We start from the raw sequence: 7,857 nt of genomic DNA, 5'->3' as shown, positions 1-7,857 counted from the left end.
CAGCCACTGTGGAACAGTATGGAGGTTTCTCAAAAAACTAAAAATAAGACTACCATACGAGCCAGCAATTTCACTCCTGCGTATATATCTGAAAAAAACAAAAACACTAATTCTAAAAGATACGTACACGAAAATGTCCATAGCAGCATTGTTTACAATTGCCAAGATATGGAAACAGCCTGAATGTCCAATGTCCATCAACAGATGAATGAATAAAAAAGATTGTGTGTGTGTGTGTGTGTATATATATATATATATATATATATATATATATACCCACACACAATGGACTACTACTCAGCCATATAAAAGACTGAAATTTTGCAATTTGTAGCAACATGGATGGCCTGGGAGGGCATTGTGCTAAGTGAAATAAGTCAGACAAACACAAATACTATATGATATCACTTATATGTAGAATCTACGACTCACAGATATAGAGAACAAACTAGTGGTTACTAGTGGGGAGATGGAGAGGGAGAGGGAAAATATAGGGGTATGGGACTAAGAGGTACAAACGATTATGTACAAAATAAACTATAAGGATATATTGTACAGCACAGGGAATATAGCCAACATTTGATAAGAACTATAAATGGAGTATAACCTTTAAAATTGTAAATCACTATATTGTATGCCTGTAACATATTATATTGTATGTCAACTAATCTTCAATTAAAAAAAAGAGAGTGGGAGGGGAAGGGGATCACTAAAGTGTCAAACTTTTCAACTCCACCCCATCCCACACCCAAAGTAGGCTTTATGGGTGAGCTTCCAGCATCATGTTTCATTTCCTGTGGGAAGAATGAGTATAAGAAAATGTTATTGATGCAACCAGGCAGGCCGTGACCAGATGTTCAGAGAGTCCCTATTGACAAGTCTGTGAGATCGAGCTGGAGACCCTAAATTTCCCCAATCCCCTATAGTAGGGCTTCTGTGGCCAGGTCAATTTGAAATATTAGGCAACACTCTCCCTAAACACATTAAAACCATAATCTATCAAAAGACTCAGCAATGCAAATTCTTCCTTGTACAGAATTTTTCCGTAGTATTTACCAGTGAACATTACCTTAGTTACTAGTTAAAACCTTACCAGGAATTAGTTGAAAACCCACTGAAAGACAGAGGGGAACATATATACGTGAGGTCCTTCCTGGGGGCTTGAGTATTACAATTGTAGGGTATAGGATAAATTGAATGGGAAAGGGAGTTGATGAGGTAGAGGGCAAGGTGTTAATGTTTGGTCTCTATCTGTTTCATAATTTTTCCTCAAATTGGCTTTGACAATGAGACTCAAAATTAAATTCAGACATGTCATAGCTTGCCAATGCTGCGAACAATGCTTTGTTTTTCTCCATTCACACTGCCCAGGGATGGATAACAAGGGTGTATTCCTATTCTAATTTCTAAAATGGTAAATTATCTTTGGAAAGAAGCCGAGTTCCTTCCAAAGGGTAGGTTTGGGAATCTCTGGAAGCATCAGGAGATATTTTTCTTAAAAGGCTGGCAAAGTGCCCCATTGCCCAAGGAAAGGGTTTGTTACCATATTTGCCAGAGTATAAAATATAATTATCCCCTCTGTACCAATATGCTGCCAGCTGCTCCCAAATGCCTAATCAGAGTTGATCTCAGTTATTCTCCCCACCTTCCCAGATAAAAGAGACTATCAGGTTTTGACTACAAGGGATTTCTAGGTGGCCTTCTTGACTATCTGACAATACCCTGGGGTGACGAAATACTGTGTTAAAAGACCCAGCCTGGAGGAGAGTGGAGAGCAGTACTTAAATGCCCTACAATTTAAATTGAGATATGTCAAACACAGGAGTGTCTTATAGTCAACAGATAGGATTATCAGACAATTTATGTTCTGAAATTTAAAAGAAAGCAGCCCACTCTCTGTAGGTGTGAAGGCTGTGAAAGGAAGAAAGAGGTGGTTCTCGTTCAGAAAGATGGCAAATACTGTACTAAATCATGTCTTCATCCTGGTTGGGCACGCTGGGAGTCAGCTGGGTTTAGGATTCAAAGAGTTGAGAACTAATTGTTTCAACCTAAGAGCTGCCCAGGCTGACTCAAGTGATTGTTAATTACCCTCCCTCCCTGCAGAACCACAGTAGAAGGGTCAGCTTTATGGACCAAGGGAGCATCATCACTGGGTGGACTGGTATCATCTGTCACATGTGATACCACGTGGCAGTGCAAAGCAAGAGCAGCAATGTTCTCCCTGCTTTGCAGTGCATAAGCCCCGAGGTTAACAAAAGATCTATAGGAAGAAAGTAGCAGATATTTTCTGGCTAATATGACACATGTGGTTTGCTACTTGAGTTTGTGGGGAAGTTTATGCTGATTATCTTCATTAGAAACTCTCTCGTCACTCAGATTACAAAAGAGAAAACTTAGATGGGAGAAAGGTTGCACAGAAATTTAGTCCCATGACAGGAAGGAGAATCCAATTGTGATGTCTCATTCAGGGCTGTATTCATTATATTAGACAACATTTTTTTTGACAAGGGGAGACTTTTGTTTTCGTTTTTTATTGAAGTATAGTTGATTCACAACGTTTCAGGTGTACAACAAAGTGAATATTCAAGATATTCTTTTCCAGATTCTCTTCCATTATAGGTTATTACAAGATAATGAAAATAGTTCCCTGTCCTATACAGTAGGTCCTTGTTGTTTATCTATTTTATATACAGTAGTGTGTATATGTTAATCCCAAATTCCCAATTTATCCCTCCCCCTATCTTTCCCCTCTGGTAACCATAAGTTTAGACTTTTCTATAATCCAACAACCTTGATACTGCACTTTGATGATTGCTGACTTCATTCATTTTTCCACTTATTCAATAAATAAATATTTATTGAGCAACTATTATGTACCAAATACCCTCTTAAATGCCAGGAATACAGAAGGGAAAAATACAAATTCCCTGTCTTTGTAGAGCTTGGTTTTTAATGAGATTTTTTTTTAAATTTGTACACTCATGTTCAGAGAAATAAAAGCTATTCCAAAAGCTGTGACAAATAAGACATCTCAAAACCTCAAAACCATGCTCAACAACTGAACAAAGTCAGTAAATTCCACCTCCTGAACATTGTCTGATCAAACACTCCACCCCCACATATCAATAAGCTAATAATGACTAGTGGATAAGAGATCATTTGTGGACTAACAGGAGTCAGGTAATGGGTCGCTGTAAGCAAAACTAACATGGGCAAAGTTTGCTTTCAATACGCTCATCCTTTGTCTTCTGTGTTCTCTGATTTTTTTTTCCGTAATAGTGATGTCATCTCTTCACCCTGGTGATACAGCCTCCCTCCTCAATCTTTCCCCTTCATCCTTTCTCCCAAACCTACATTCCCTTCAGAGGAAGATATAAACAGATAGTGAGAGTTTTAAGGCTTTCATTCAGGTGCTTTAGCAGAAATCAGAGCATTAGAATTAAGAAATCCCTAGCAGAATTTAAACCCAGCTAGCACTAAAGCTGGAAGGTCAAATATGGATCAGCAGGAGGTAGCACACAAGGAAACATTTCAACAGAATTTGATCCTTCTAGGCTCTGAATCTCTGAGTCTGGGGTCACAATCATTGATGCCATTTTGGATATTATTTGAGTGCTTTGTATTACATTGATATTATGTTATGAAATATAAACTTATATTCAGAATTTGGAGATATTTTAAGGTATTACTTCTTATCATTTTTGCTATTGTTTATTAGCAAACCATTAGTTCATACTTGTTCACAGATTTAGAAACTGTCAACAATATAGTCATGTATTTCTTATTAGATGTGATTTTACATAGCTCAAATACATAATTCATAGGCACTATATTTTCTAAAAATATCAAAACATGGACATATTTAAATTGACCTTAGCTTTAATCCTCCATGCAGATCCTCGCAAGTTCCAACGTTAAAAAAGCTATAGAGAAAAGAGACAATAGAAAAAAGAAAACTCACGAATATTAATACCAAAGAAAGAAAGATAAACATATGCCAGAATCTTGGAGAAATTCCACCAAGTGTAAGGCAGATGAAGTTTGATTTGGAAAAAGCTTTTCCATGCTTCATTTTTGAGTGGATATTGCCTGAAAAAAAAATTGTTTAAGATATGTTGTATTTTTCATTAACTCAGAGACACACAGCCTATGCCAACTGAAGTCTGTTCATAAGGTGCTGCTTTTGGGACATGCCTGAAGACTGTTCCTGTCCTTGTTTCTTCAATCCCAGCTATCTACATCCACTCAGATTTAGCAAATTACAAAAGCCAAGAGAGCAGTAAATTAACAATACGCTTGCTTTGAGATTGAGAGGGATAGTTTTTAGGAGTAAAGTGCATTAGGTCAAGTAGAGATTAAAAAAAGACCCAAAGCAGTGCCAACTAAGTGGTGTAGCATTTCATATGCTCCACTGGTTATTAAATAATATACTAATGCCTGCAAAAATTAGAGAAATTTAGGTGCTGTGCAACTTGAATCCCCGCTATGAAAAAAAGCAGGAGAAAATTGATTATGTCTCAGCTTCAGGTAACCCACAGTCACTTTCATTAGTAAATATTAAGTCTGGAAATATCTTGCCTCATTTGAGTAAAATCAAAGTAAAATATATATATAGCTTTTGAAAAAGGTATTGTAAACAATGAAGTAACAAACCCTAAAAAGAAATCTCTAAAAATAGGCTTATTTTGAAAATCAGAAAAAAAGTTTTGGAAAACAAATTGGCACATTCAATAAAATTTAAGATATGGCCATTATAATGCTATTTCACTGTTAAGAGACAAAATCTAAAATAAAAGTCAATAGGATGGACTATAAATGGCTATAAATAGGAAACACTTCCAGGAAACAAATATGAAACAAGAGGTAGTAAAATACAGAAATGACGAAGAAGAAAATGTAATCAGTCATTTGCTGCAAAGATTTACAAATTATCTTACAGCTTAGAGCGAAAAAATAAAGATGTTAAAAAAAGTACTAGAAAGTGACAGACTTGGACAATAAAGAATAAAAATTTGTGAGTATAAGTAATGCACCTTAAGAAAAAGCAAGAGCTTTTGGTCGCAATCAAAGACATAACAGGAGAAAACATTCTGACCTAAAAAAAATTCATGTTAGCAAATGTATAGGATTCCCACACTTTATGTTAAATTACTGGGAAAAAGGCACATCACTAAATATTTCCAGAAGAAATATTTGAAATATGAAGAGGAAGAGGTTGATTCAAGGTGGCAGAGTAGAAGGATGTGGGCTCACTCTCTCTTGCGAGAGCACCAGAATCACAACTAACTGTTGAACAGTCATTGAAAGGAAGACTCTGGAACTCACCAAAAAATATACCCCACGTCCAAAGACAATGGAGAAGCCACAATGAGATGATAGGAGGGGCGCAATCACAATAAATCAAATCCCATAACTTCTGGGTAGGTGACTCACAAACTGGAAAACAATTATACCACAGAAGTCCACCCACTGGAGTTAAGGTTCTGAGGCAAACATCAGGCTTCCCAACTTGGGGGTCCGGTAAGGGAGGAGGAATTCCCACAGAATCAGACTTTGAAGGCTAGTGGGATTTGATGGTAGGACTTTGACAGGACTGAGAGAAACAGAGACTCCACTCTTGGAGGGCACACACAAAGTAGTGTGCACATCGGGACCCAGGGGAAGGAGCAGTGACCCCATAGGAGACTGAACCAGGCCTACCTGTTAGTGTTCGAGGGTCTACTGCAGAGGTAGGGGGCAGCTGTGGCTTACTGCGGGGTCGAGGACACTGGCAGCAGAAGTTCCAGGAAGAACTCCTTGCCATGAGCACTCCATTAACCCCACCAAAGAGTCTGTAGCCTCCAGAGCTCCATTGCCTCAGGCCAAACAACTAACAGGGAGGGAGCTAAGATCCACCATCAGCAGACAAATGGATTAAAGTTTTACTGAGCTCTGCCCACCAGAGCAACACCCAGCTCTACTCACCACCAGTCCCTCCTATCAGGAAACTTGCTCAAGCCTCTTAGATAGCCTCATCCACCAGAGGGCAGACAGCAGAAACAAGAGGCACTACAATCCTGCAGCTTGTGGAAAGAAAACCACATTCACAGAAAGACAGACAAAATGAAAAGGCAGAAGACTATGTACCAAATGAAGGAAGAAGATAAAACCCCAGAAAACAACTTACTGAAGTGGAGATATGCAAGCTTCCAGAAAACGAATTCAGCATAATGATAGCGAAGATGATCTGGGACCCTGGAAAAAGAATGGAGGCAAAGAGCTAGAAGATGCAATAAATGTTTAACAAAAACCTAGGCGAATTAAAGAACAAACACCTAGAAGAATTAAAGAACAAAAAAACAGAGATAAACAATACAATAATTGAAGTGAAAAATACACTAGAAGGAATCAATAGCAGAATAACTGAGGCAGAAGAATGGATAAGTGACCCGGAAGACAGAATGGTGGAATTCACTGCTGCAGAACAGCATAAAGAAAAAAGAATGAAAAGAAATGAAGACAGCCTAAGACACTTCTGGGACAACATTAAACGCACCAATATTCACAATATAGGGGTCCCAGAAGGAGAAGAGACAAAGAAAGAACCCGGAAAATATTTGAAAAGATTATAGTAAAAAACTTCCCTAACATGGGAAAGGAAATAGCCACCATGTCCAGGAAACACAGAGAGTTCCAGGCAGGATTAACCTATGGAGAAACACACAGAGACACATAGTAATCAAATTGACAAAAATTAAAGACAAAGAAAAATTGTTAAAAGCAGCAAAGGAAAAATGACAAATAACATACAAGGAAACTCCCATAAGGTTAACAGCTGATTTCTCAGCAGAAACTCTACAAGCCAGAAGGGAGTGGCACAATATATTTTAAACAATGAAATGGAAGAACCTACAACCAAGATTACTCGCATGGCAAGGATCTCATTCAGATTTGATGGAGAAATTGAAAGCTTTACAGACAAGAAAAGCTAAGAGAGTTCAACACCACCGAACCAGCTCTACAACAAATGCTAAAGGAACTTCTTCTAAGTGAGGAACACAAGAGAAGAATAGGAACTACAAAACCAAACACGAAAGAATTAAGAAAGTGATAATAGGAGCGCACATATCGATAATTACCTTAAATGTGAATGGATTAAATCCTCCAACCAAAAGACACAGGCTCACTGAATGGACACAAAAACAAGACCCATATACACGCTGTCCACAAGAGACTCACTTCAGACCTAGGGACACATACAGACTGAAAGTGAGGGGACGGAAAAGGATATTCCATGCAAATGAAAATCAAAAGAAAGCTGGAGTAGCAATCCTCATATCAGACGAAATAGACTTTAAAATAAGACTATTACAAGACACAAAGAAGGACACTACATAATGATCAAGGCATCAATCCAAGAAGAACATATAAAAATTGTAAATATTTATGCACACAACATAGGAGCACCTCAATACATAAGGCAAATGCTAACAGCTATAAAAGAGGAAATCAACAGTAACACAATAATAGTGGGGGACTTTAACACCACACTTACACTAATGAACAGATCATCCAGACAGAAAATTAATCAGGAATCACAAGCTTTAAATGACAGAATAGACCAGATAGATTTAATTGATATTTATAGGACATTCCATCCGAAAACAGCAGATTACACTTTCTTCTCATGTGCACATGGAACATTCTCTAGGATAGAAAAAATCTTGGGTCACAAATCAAGCCTCAGTAAATTAAAGAAAATTGAAATCATAGCAAACATCTTTTCTGACCACAACACTATGAGATTAGAAATCAATTAGAGGGAAAAAACCCATAAAAAACACAAACACATGGAGGCTAAATAGTACATTACTAAAT

This window comes from Grampus griseus (genome assembly GCF_964374135.1).
Source record: "Grampus griseus genome assembly, chromosome: 11".
In the NCBI taxonomy this organism is placed as follows: domain Eukaryota; kingdom Metazoa; phylum Chordata; class Mammalia; order Artiodactyla; family Delphinidae; genus Grampus; species Grampus griseus.
Note: the sequence above shows the minus strand (reverse complement) of the source record.